This window comes from Pelobates fuscus, chromosome 11 (assembly GCF_036172605.1).
Source record: "Pelobates fuscus isolate aPelFus1 chromosome 11, aPelFus1.pri, whole genome shotgun sequence".
Classification (NCBI taxonomy): Eukaryota; Metazoa; Chordata; class Amphibia; order Anura; family Pelobatidae; genus Pelobates; species Pelobates fuscus.
The window spans coordinates 78036756-78048979 of NC_086327.1; positions in this window are offsets into that span (position 1 = coordinate 78036756).

Here is a 12224-nt window from a genome sequence, read left to right on the forward strand (position 1 = left end):
CTCTGCTGCCTCCCTCACACCCCACAGCCGGCGGCCGCCTGTCAGTGTCTCTGGGCCGGTGAGGGAGATCTTTGATCTCCCCACCGGCCCATGGAGACACACAGCAGGGCCGGCGCTCGGATAGCGCTGGCCCTGCAGGGGCTGGCAGGGGAGATCCTGTGATCTCCCCTGCCGGCCTCGGCCCCACGGCCATCGCGGCCCACCGGGCATTTGCCCGGTGTGCCCGATGGCCAGTCCGGGCCTGGTTTCCACCACCAGAGACGTCCTTCTCCCGAGTACGAGGGGTATTACGGCATTCCAGGTAGTCATCCAAGTAGAGAAGCTCTTACAAGAGCTAGAAGTGATAGCTGTATAGCAGTTCTCTACAATAAGAGACAGAACTCTAGATTGAGGGTGAAGTAAGTCTGTATTAATGGTAGCCAGACTGGCCTTTTATGCAAGTCCCCAGCCAAGGGATACAAGTGGGGACAGTGATACAAAATTATCAACCAATCATAACAGGGTTATACAGTGTGACACTCTCATAAAGGACAGGCAATCCCTACCCTCTGCTTGCGAGATAATTGAATAAACTATTGTCTTTAACTCAATTATGTCCAGGTGAAAAATAACATAATTTTAATACAATCTGAAAATACCCCCAAAACACATAATATCCCCTGGTAGCCCGACCTGTGGGAACAACATATTCAAAAATCACCCAGATCGGCTCAGGGATTCAGGATTTGTGTGCAGGTCTTCTTTCTGACCGATCGCACACAAGACTCCTGCCCAGAATAGTTCCATAGAATCAGACTGTGCAGCCGGTCTCCTTCCAGGGTATTAAACGTCTATGGGAGAAATAACTGTTCGTGCATCCGTTCTCAGGATGTCCTAGTGGTTCGGGAGATGTTATTACTGAACGTAGTCTATTTCGTACATATAGTGTCGAACATCCGTGACCATGGAAGTCTTAGCGGTGTTCGTGCCGTCGAGTGTCCAATTCTAGTTCCATGCACTCGACGACAAAACACCACTGGCCACATTCGTATTCCAAGATGGCCGCTGCCACGTGTTCAGGCATACGAACACCGACCACCCAGTTAACCGCCTAGAACGTTACCACCCAGTTAACCGCCTAGAACGTTAGGTTGTTTGCAATTTTGAGGTGTTAAGAGGGTCAATAAGGTTAATAAGCGCCACACTTATGTGGTTGGTCGTTCGGTAGCTCTTTCGTCAGTCGAACGGACAATGGTAAAATAAGGCAGAACTGTACTTAGTCGAACAGATAGACGAAAAGACACATAAACTTTAAAATCCAGGAACAGAGGGTCTGTCAAACCCAGTACTGTGTGGACTACAGGAGGCTCAATGACAAGACGGTCTCGGATGAATACCCCATGCCCCGTATAGACAAGCTATTGGATAGGATGGCTTACGGCCAGTACCTCACCACGATAGATTTGTGTAAGGGGTACTGGCAGATTCCCCTGGCGGCAGATACTTTCCCCAAGTCGGCATTTGTCACCCCATTTGGCCTGTACCAATTTAAGGTAAGGATGGTGGACCGGCTGTTGGAAGGCCTCCAGGACAGTAGCTAACTGTCCCCTTCTCCGCACTAAGACCCAGGTGATGATATTCCTAGGGACTGCTGGCTATTATAGGCCAGCTAAGCCCCTCACCGACTTGACCCAAAAGAACTTGCCCAGACAGATAAACTGGACCCCAGAATGTGAATGGGCATTCCAAGCCCTTAAAAATGCCCTGATAAATTCCCCTGTCCTGGCTGCACCTAATCGGCATAAACGTTTTCTCATCCACACAGATGCTTCTATGCTTGGATTAGGAGCGGTGCTGAGCCAGGTCGGGGACATCCCGTAGCTTACATCAGCAGGAAACTATTACCCAGGGAGGTGAGCTACACCGCCATCAAAAAGGCGTGCTTGGCGGTGTTGTGGGTGCTCAAAAAGCTGCAGCCCTAACTCTACGGACAGCAATTCACCTTACTCACAGATCACAACCCGTTGGTGTGGCTTAACCGGATTGCTGGGCAAAATGCCATGCTGTTATGATGGAGCCTGGCCCTACAACCATACGACTTTACCATTCATTATAGGCCTGGTAAGCAAAACCGTAATGCCGATGGGTTGTCAAGACAGACCGAGTTGGAGAAGTGATCCCTAAGTACTTCCCGGACATCCCCAAGCTGATCTGTTGAGGTCAGACTGTGTATGCCGGCTTGTGGTTAGTGGGAGCTGCATTTCCCTCTTTGTTTTATGTTTTTTCTCTCACTTTTGTGATTTTTTTTTATTCTTTATTTTTCGCAGACAACTTTGTGATAGATATTTCGTGTAACATATTCATCAGAGCATAACATTTCAATTGACAATATATATGCATTTGTTAGGGTATCATTGTTGCCTGCGGGTTTTATTGTTAATAGTAAAGTAGTTGTTACCGCCGTATACATGCCTCAAGTGTTTGCTGCAATAGATGCAGATGTCTAAGGCATATATGGCAGTGTGTTAGCAAGAAATGAAGGGTTAAATGGTGCGTATCTAGAGCAGCCTGGACGCTATGTGAATGCAGCTCCACAGGGTTGAGTGGGGGTATGTTGGTACTAGCATGGAGCTGAGGGGAGGGGGTAGGTGGTATTCAAGGAGCTAGTGTTCCCGGGGTAATCCCGGTCGTGGCCCGCTTAGGCCTGAATGGTAGCAGAGGCGGGTAAGGTCCTATCCTGCAAATAGTGCCCAGCTTATTATCTAACATGGCTATGTTATATAAAGTGGTGCATAAACAAGGGAAATACAACAATAACTAAACTTATGCTTCGTCAGATGTGCATATGCAAAAGGCTGGCACCATGAGGAGCATGAGCCCTAAAATATAAAAAGGTAAAATTCAAGTAAAAATAATCGCCAGAGTCAAGTAATCACCCGGCTGGGTAAGTTCCGATTTGCCGGGATTAATGGAACAGTGTTAGCTGGATACCATGTTGTCAGTGCATGCGCTGTGGTGTGGTTCAGGCCTAGAGTGTTCGGGGTCACCTCGACCTCCGATGCCTCTGTCACCCTGAGCCCCGTGTTCTGATGTTGGACGAGTAGGAAGCGTGTCGGGCCCAGCGGTATTTGATACCCTTTAATGACAATATGGTTGTGAGAGTTTTCTGCCACTGTAGGGTTGGGCGGGAGAGATCGGAGTAATGTCCATCTCCTCAAATCGGAACGGGGGTTTTCCTCTTACTGTGCTTGTGATGGCTGCCTTGTCCTGGCCATTTGAGAATTTGATCAGTAGGTCACTGGTGTTGGAGGCTTGGGGAGACTGAACATCCCATCCAGCATGATGCCCCTTGCTTGTTTGGGAAATAGAAGGCCTTTCAAGAGCCTGCACAGAAAGTGTGGTAGTTCAGCCTGGGTTTGCTGTCTGTGAGACCCCTAATTTTCAGGTGTTTCCACCTTCTTTTATATTCAATGGCTGCAAGCTGATGGCTCAGCGTGTTTTAGTTGTTCTCCCCATCTTCTGGTAGCACTTTCCAGTACATGTTGGGGGAATACACCCTGTATTTCAGCTTATTTTGGGCTTTTTTCGTGCCCGACTATAGGAGCTCTGGGAGTCTGCAACCGTTGCGGTTGAGAGTTAGCTCCGCCCCCCTTTTGTGACTTTTTGTATACCCTGTTTCCCCATTCATGAGCGTTCATACAAACAAAACCCATTTGTCTCCTGAATGAGGATCACCCTGGTGCCCCATTAGAACATTCCTACCAATTAATCAGAACGTTCGCACTTGCAACATAAGTGTGGAACCACAAGGGAAGTAATTAATGAGTGCTCCCCAGTTGGCCGCCATTTCTTATCAGCATTCGTATCCCGAAAGGAGATGCTTCCCTTGCAGGTTTCAGCAAAGGAACCTCGCAAACAGAGACTGGCCGGGGAATGTGACGTTATGCAGTGGCCTGAGGTTGATGGGGATACTTTTAAGACACTGATTAATGTGGTGGGCTTTTCTGTGCCTGGGAGAAAAAGGGACAATTTCTTTCCCACGCTTTAGCTCCCAGGCACAGAGGCTCCTTGGATGAAGACACCCCTGTCGCCCTGGGCGGGAGACCCCTCGTCTGAGTGGCGGCCTTCCTAGAACTGGGAGACAAAAGGACAGTGATCCCTTTCCCATGCTTTGGCTCCCAGGTGTAGAGGATCTTGGGATACAACCCCTGTGTGTTTGTGTAATGGACCCCTTGCATGGGGCTATACATAAAAGTCGAGTGTGTCATAATAAAATTGTGTTGTACCTTCAATGTTATGTGTTGTCCAGTTACTGGGGGAATGGCTGTCTGCCTGTTCTAATGGTACCTGAGGGGCTGAAGGAAAAAAATAGCGGAGGTAACCAGTCGGGTAACCCGTGGTCCACTCCAGTGTCTGCTTACTAGCTGCCATGGGGGTATGGTTGACCACACTCCATATACAGCTATCTCCTTATTACTGTATAGCTGCATATATTTATCAAAACCCAATCTTTCTCTAATAGTATTAAGAGAATAATCCATATACAAGTTGCTTTCCAGATGGTATTGGACCAATCAGATACTACATGCTATAAATCCGACTGTCAGCAACTTATACTGGAAATGCCTTTCAGAGATACTCTCTATAGAACATATTTGGGGGAAGTGTAGTTCAATTCAACCTTTATTGATGGAAGTGCAAGCATTTATTTAGTTAGTGTTATATTTTACTTACTCACTTTCACCTTCACAAATCTTACTGGGATGGCCAAATCTCTTTACAGAAAAACATCAAAGCAATTTCTTTTAACTCACCTCCTGGAAGAAGCTAACTTTCTGATTTCCTCGCTGTGGAGACAGGTCGGGGCCTCACAATGGAACAGTGGATTTCCAGTCTTGAGGTTATTAGTTTCATGGAGGTGATACACCAATCCTCTTTAGGACTATGACACAGATTTTTCAAAGCCTGGTCTCTGTGGCTTGAACTTTAACTCACTCTCTAAAAGTGTGTTTTTCATTCATGGCCTACGAACTCTTAACTCTTTTGCCTGATACTCATTCTCTCTTCACTTAACTACAGTGTGGCTTATTGGCCATTGTTGACTATGTTGAACCCGCCAGTGACTAAATACTGATTGCCTATCTTTTTATGCTAGACCATACTTTTGTCAGGATTCCTTAGGGAACTGACACGCAGGATGTAATAGAAGAATGTACACCGGGCCTTAGAATGGCCGGACTTAACGTTAGACAGATAAGGAATGGTTGGGGACAGGCCAAGTTTGAGGGAGCCAGAAGTCACAGAATTGAGGGATACAAGCCAAGTCAAGGGAGCCAGAAATCACAGTAGCGAGATGCAAAAGCTGGGTCAGGAATACAGAAATGAGAATGGTCAGGAAGCCGAGGTCAAAACACAAGATACACAGAAAAAGCAACGCACTATTGGAAACTGGAAGTAGAACCACAACAGCTCAAACTATGGGTGAATCTGCCTTTTATAGGCTAGATCTTTAAATTATAAGCCATGCCCCCAAAACGTCCGAGTTTGAACATTGTGGTGGGCTGTGACGTCATTTGCGTCATAACGTTGGCGCGCACGTGCCACAGTAACGTCATCAGTGTCATGATGTCAGCGCGCACACCATGTCATACAAGGGGGCGGAGCTAAATCTGCCTCTTTTATGATCTTTGATGAAACATGATGTTTATAGATCTGGGATTTCTAAAGAATGACAATTTTCTTTGTTTAATAACTTTTACCATGAGAACTGTTTGCACGCACTTATTTTCAAAATATAATCACACATAGAATCACTTCATGTTCAAAAAAATTATTTTATTTAAATACATGTTAAAATCACACTTAATATCCATATGTAATAGCAAGTACCAATATCAATGTCCTGATATTCTGATAAGAAGCAGATATCAGACATGGATATTAACCCCTTCCCGACCACAGACGGAAATTTTCTGTCAACCTTGTCCTTCAGTTAAGGACCGTTGTCAGAAAATTTCCACCATTTACTAAAGTTAACCCCAGATCGCCGCGATTGCAAAAACTCATGCAAAAACTTGCATTTTTCTGTATTTTTTTAAATAATAAATAAGCATTTATATATATATATATATATATATATATATATATATATATATATATATATATATATATATATATATAATATCAAATTAAAGCCCTTTCTGTCCTTTAAAAAACAGTATATAATATGTGTCGGTGCAATAAACGAGAGAGATGCAAATTGCAGTTGAACGCATACAGCAAGAAAATGCAAAAATTGCTTGTGTCATTAAGCGTAAGACAAGCTTCTGAAGCTGTGTCCTTAAGGGGTTAAAGCACAAATGTACAAAATAAATACCATATTATCCTAATCAGACATGGAAACCCATCCACACCCACAAAAAAGCTTGTAAAGACAATCCAAATAGTTGAATTAGACTTACATACCCAAAATACGCATCACTAGCAAGAGCAAAAAAAAAATTAGAGCAGATATCAGGTGTGTGTAAAATACCCCCCCCAATGTTTCAACAAATAGTCTTTCTCAAGGGAGGATAATAACCAAATAACCGCTCTGCTATATATCCCATAATACAACTACCTGAATTCCTTAATCTAGACGAAGGGAAGCAATCAGTGATTATCTGCTCATATAATGATCACAAGTTCATGAGAGGACCATATCTAACCTATAAATAATCTGTCCCTAATTTACGATAATATTTATGTATTATATGAACAATAATATTTTATATTTGTGAGCACAAGTTGATCACATATCTAAAATCTCATATCTCCCAACTATTTCGAGAAATTACAATGAGGCTTGAACAGGTCTATTTGGTCTACTCACCCCTCTTATAGAGTGTGATGCCCCAGTACATTTATAACAACCGTAAAAAAGAGTCCTGTCTCAATGAGAAACATATGTGAGGTATAGCAACCAACAGAAAGCATGTAGGACATTGTAAAAAACAAAAAAACAAAAAAAAAAAATTTAAAGTAAAAACATAAAATCAATCACAAAATGATATCCTGGATCCTACTGTTCAAGAAGATGTTACAGAGCTTAGCAAAAGCAGTCTTCCAAATAATATGCAATAACAAAATGATCCTAGGCAAATGTGCTTTTAAAAATGAGATCCATACTGTAAAACAAATATAGTGCAATTTCCAGAAGATAATCGACTCTGGGGAATCCTCCCCTTATTACTAATCTTTATTTAGCACAAGTCAAATATAATTTTTAAAAAATCACAAAAATAAATAGTATCACAAAGTAAATATAAGGAGTCCTAACAAACAATCACCTAATAGCCATCCGGGAGTAAGACAACCAAGGTAAGCATGTAGAGGCATCTTCAAGCACAGATAGGTGTGAAAATAATAATAAAAATAATATATGTAATATATAAAAATGTGGTATGCTAACATTTGGCAAATTTACCATTAATATATCATTATCTTTATTCCACCTGCAGGAATGGAATTTTTATAACCATATATTCCTTAGCTAATTATGATTTCTAATAATTGAAATCTGAGATTTATCCAGATATATATTCCTGCTATTAGTAAAAATTAATTAATTTAATTTAATTAAATAGAACCAGCATAATTACCAGTTAGGTTGTAGATTTTCTATCAGATGTGTAGGTATGTCCCAGGAATTTTAAATGCAAGTATGATGTATAGAGAATTGTATGGAAGTATAAGAGTTCTGAAATTGTGTTAGTTGGAAAAGTATAAAGAGTTAGGTGTGTCCAGGTTTGGCTCCAGATGAGTGTCCAAGAGTGTTTAAGAGTCTGAAAGTGGGAGCCTTGAGTCCATGGCAAGAGTCAGAATGTATGTCGGTTTCACAGAGTTTGAGAGTGTGTCTCTTCCCTTTGTCCTTACTTTTTAAAGGGGAAAATTATCTGCACGTCACTAGTCAATAGGACCAATAGGGAACTCTGGGTGTGTCTTCCCTACAGACTATAATATAGATTTTGGTCAGTAGGTGGCGCAATTACATCACCAAAAAGCCTTGTCAAGGGGTCTATTCAAGCATTTTCCCAGTCTGAGTGTCTGGCATATACCTTTAACTCCTTAAGGACTAAACTTCTGGAATAAAATGGAATCATGACATGTCACACATGTCATGTGTCCTTAAGGGGTTAAATTTAGCTTTCTGACATGTCTTTAACTCTTTTTCACCTCTCCTTACAATGGAACTAGTAAACTGTTAATTTTTTTTTTAAAGTAAAATTAATTGCTTAGTGTTATCTGTCATTTGGTGTCTTGTTTTCTTGTGTGAAACTGTAGTTAAGATGACACATATATGTCTATTACACATATTCCACTAACGTTAGTAATAATATGACATTTCTTCATTGATATTATATCCAAGAATATTCTATATTATTAAGTTAGTACTAATTGTATTTGATTAATATAATAATAGTAAATTATATGTGGATATAACAACAGCGCCCAACAGCGTTTGCAGGCTCGATTTTCACATTCATAGTACAACAGTTGAGACATATGGAGTATGCATACATTTTTTAAGGAAGTAAAATAATATTGTGGTAAACCAAGCTTTAACTATCTGGAAGTGTAAATGATTGATATTAGATTAGCCTTACTGGTTAAGGTAGCGCGTTGTATTTCTTATGCCTGTACATTGTTTAGCTCGTTTTGTTTAAGTAAGCGAGTACATAGAGTATATCAGGGAAGCTTATTCAGGGGAGTAATAGAGATGAGAGACAAGGCTTGTATGTATAGGCATAGTGAAGATTAATCCATACATTAGAGTACATATTAGGCAAACTAGTGGGTTGGTTAAGCTTGGCTTTTGTCAGTCTAAACAGGCGGTACATGTTTGCTGGTTATGCTAGGCTAGGGCTCAAGCTAGATTGACAGTTGCTAGATTACAGTGGTGACAAAACTAAAATATATAATATCTATAATAACCAAACCAAATACGTAATAAACATAACATCGACCTCAGAAGAGAGGTTGCTAAGCATATAGATTACCCTCCCGGGGAGCATGCCTTGAGTTCGGGTAGGCAACAATTAGGCTCAGTGTCCGCGGCCAAAGCATCAGCCGATACCATAGTCCCAGTCCAGCAGAACCCCTGCTCCGCTTCTCGGTGATAGGGCTGTAGAGGCTTCACCGCCGTGTACCATTTGTCCAGGAGCATATCAACCATTTTGATCGCATGCAATTTGGTCGCATGCATTTTGGTTGTGACAAATTGGTCGAATTACACTGTTTGTGCATTTTGATCGCATGCAATTTGGTCGCCATTCATTTTGGCCGCATTTTGATATAAGGTGTCATTTGGGTAATATAAGGTGTCAATATCTTAGGGTAAGGGTTAGGGTTAGAGGGTTAGGGTTAGGGTTAGGGTTAGAGGGTTAGGGTTAGGGTTAGGGTTAGGGATAGGGTTAGGGGTAGTGGGTTCCGGGTTACGGGTTACAATTGTGCGCTCATTCTGTGTAACTTTGGTAGACCGAAATCAGTGACAAAAAACGTAATCTAACCCAAATATTTAATAACTATATATCAAAACCAATAAAAAAAAAATATTTTTTGTTATGGTAAAAATGGCGACAAAAATCCATGCAATCACAATGCCATGCGACTAAAATGCATGGCGACCAGATTGTCTCGACCAAAATGCATGCGACCAAAATGCATGCGACCAAAATGCCCTATTTCGTCCAGGAGCACCTCGTGTGGAGAGTGAGCTTTCTCCATGGTTTGACCTCTTTCTTGCTTCCTTTGCCGAGTTGTGGTCTGCGAGCTGTGCTGTTCGTCACAAAGTAGGGTCTGATCTCTCCCAGGCGCTGGTGGCGGCTCTGCAGTGTCCAAGGCAGCGAGCTCGCTGAGTATCCATCCCGGTTCCGCCAGTAGGGGGCCGAGCACCGGCCTTCCAAGTGTGACTCCGTGACTTGGGCTGACCATGGGTGGAGGTTCTCAGAGAGTGCCGGGACCTCCGAGGGCGGTGTATGGTAAGTGAATTGCAGGTCTTGCGTCGTGCCGCGGCCCCCTCTCTTCTCTGCTGTGCTAGCCCGGTGGACAGTTTCTTTAGAGCTGGTTCATGAGTTGGAGGGGTGCTGGGCCGTCGGGTCGCCGCTTGGGTCCGTGCCAGTATGGTCTCTAGACGTGCCCAAAAGCGGTCGAATGCTATTGTTATGCGGTCTTCGTGGGCAGTTGGCGCTTGTAAGGTTTGTGTGGGTCTAGGCCCTGGAGCATGATCCGCAGCCGCCATCTTGGCTGTTGGTTACGGGTAGCGTGCGGTCTTGGAGACTTGTGGGCTCCTGTGGCCTCGCTTGATGCGGACCGGGATGACCCCCACCGGTCCATAGGGGGGGGAACGAGGGTGCAGTAGTGAGTAAGCCGAGTATGCAAGCGGCGGGAGAGCGGCCGTCTCTCCAGTGCCGCCCGCGTGAGTAGGCCGCATGATGGTGCCGAGCGGGTTTTCAGCGTGTGAGGTGTCCATAGGTAGGTCTCGGTTTCCTCTGATCGCTACCAGCTTCCAGGAGCCCGATTTTTGTGTTGGCTTTGCTATAATCCGTTTTAATTGTCGGGTGGCCCAGGAGCTGTTGCTGTGTGCGTCCGCTCAGCTCCGCGGTCTTGCCCCGCCCCCATTTTTATTATTTTTATTTTAATTTTTTATCTTTTATTTTTCATTTGTTATTATTTTTTTCATTATTTACTACTCATTTATTATTGTTTATTTTTATTTTCACACTCATTTTATTTTATTTTTTTTATTTATTTTTTTTTAATTCTTTATTTTTGTTGTGCGCAATAGTAACAGTAATCCTTGGTGGGCCACAACGGCGATCCCAAGGTATAGTAATAAACATTCGCAATACAGGTTGTGGTACCCGATAATCAGGCACATTTTTCAGTTTAAAAGATCAAGATTACAACAATATATCTGAAGCTCAAGTTTTCACTTCTTAACAATGGCTAGTAATTGAGACAATTTCAGTATGGGCTGTGCAAAAACAAACGCTCTAGTTTCAGAAGTATGCAGTTTCAAGTATAACTATTTGGCATGGATTAAGGATGCTTCAGGACCCCTTTATGAACAAAGCACATATGATATAAGATATGCTGTGTGTAACTTTAGAATAGGGGTATCCTTGAGGAGAAACAGATAACCAGAACAAATAAATAAAAAAAACATAAAAGCTGCCTAAAAGGATGTAACATTTAACATTGAATGATGTTCTTTTCACAAACATGCAATATAGGTTTCATGTTAGCATAGGTGAGGTAGTCTGAGGTGCCCATTTCTATTATCAACAAGCTGGTCAGTGAAATATATTCTAGATGCTATAGTCTAAGTTATGGTATAATGCATGAATAGTCAAGCGGTGTAATATCTTAGCAACGTCCTAACATTATAGTAAGATGTTTTCCCTGTAGGCAGTTAGCACTGGTAGAGCAGATAGAAGAGTAAATAATAAACTATACATATTTAAAAGGCAAGCGTTGAGCATCATGTGGAAAGTGTTAGGTGAGTAGCTGAATGCACGTTAGGTGTAGTGTGTTGTGTGTGCGTGGGCTGTATATACATGGTCCGGTTGTTGGCGGCTGATCAAGCTATATCTCTGTGCAGGCTGCATCAACTAGGTGAGGCATTTATAAATAATGCGTTTGCTAGGGACAGGCTAGTCATAGGCTACCGATTATATATAACGCATGCTTATATAGTGTGCGTATATAGTAGGTGGGGTATGCATTGCTAGTGCCAGGCATATGGGCCACTCTCAGGAAGAGTGCTAAACTCAGTAGAAAGAGAGAGCTTGGCCAATGAGCAAAGGTAAAATAACTTGGTCTGTGGACGCTGGGGAATCTAAGTGTACCTTATACAAATTCGTTGTCGTGGTAGTCACCTGAGAGTAATGTCAAGTCAGCCTTAGCGTTTGTCATAGGGGAGTCGTATAGTTAGACCACAGGTGGGCGGTTATGTTGTTCGGTGTGACAGCGGTGGTCACTGTGAGTGGGTGAGTTTGCGCCTTGCTGTGGCATTTTTACTGGTGCGTCGGGCTGAGCTGGTGTCAGGCGGGGGGAGGTGTTAGGCCGCGGTCTGTGTACCTTCTACTTGTGTGGCGGGGAGCCACCTGCAACATGTGTTGGCATTCTGAAGTTGCACAAAGTAAAAGCATTATGCGTGGAGATAGGTAAAATCGAAAGAAAGAAAAATCAACAGAGCTTTGAGG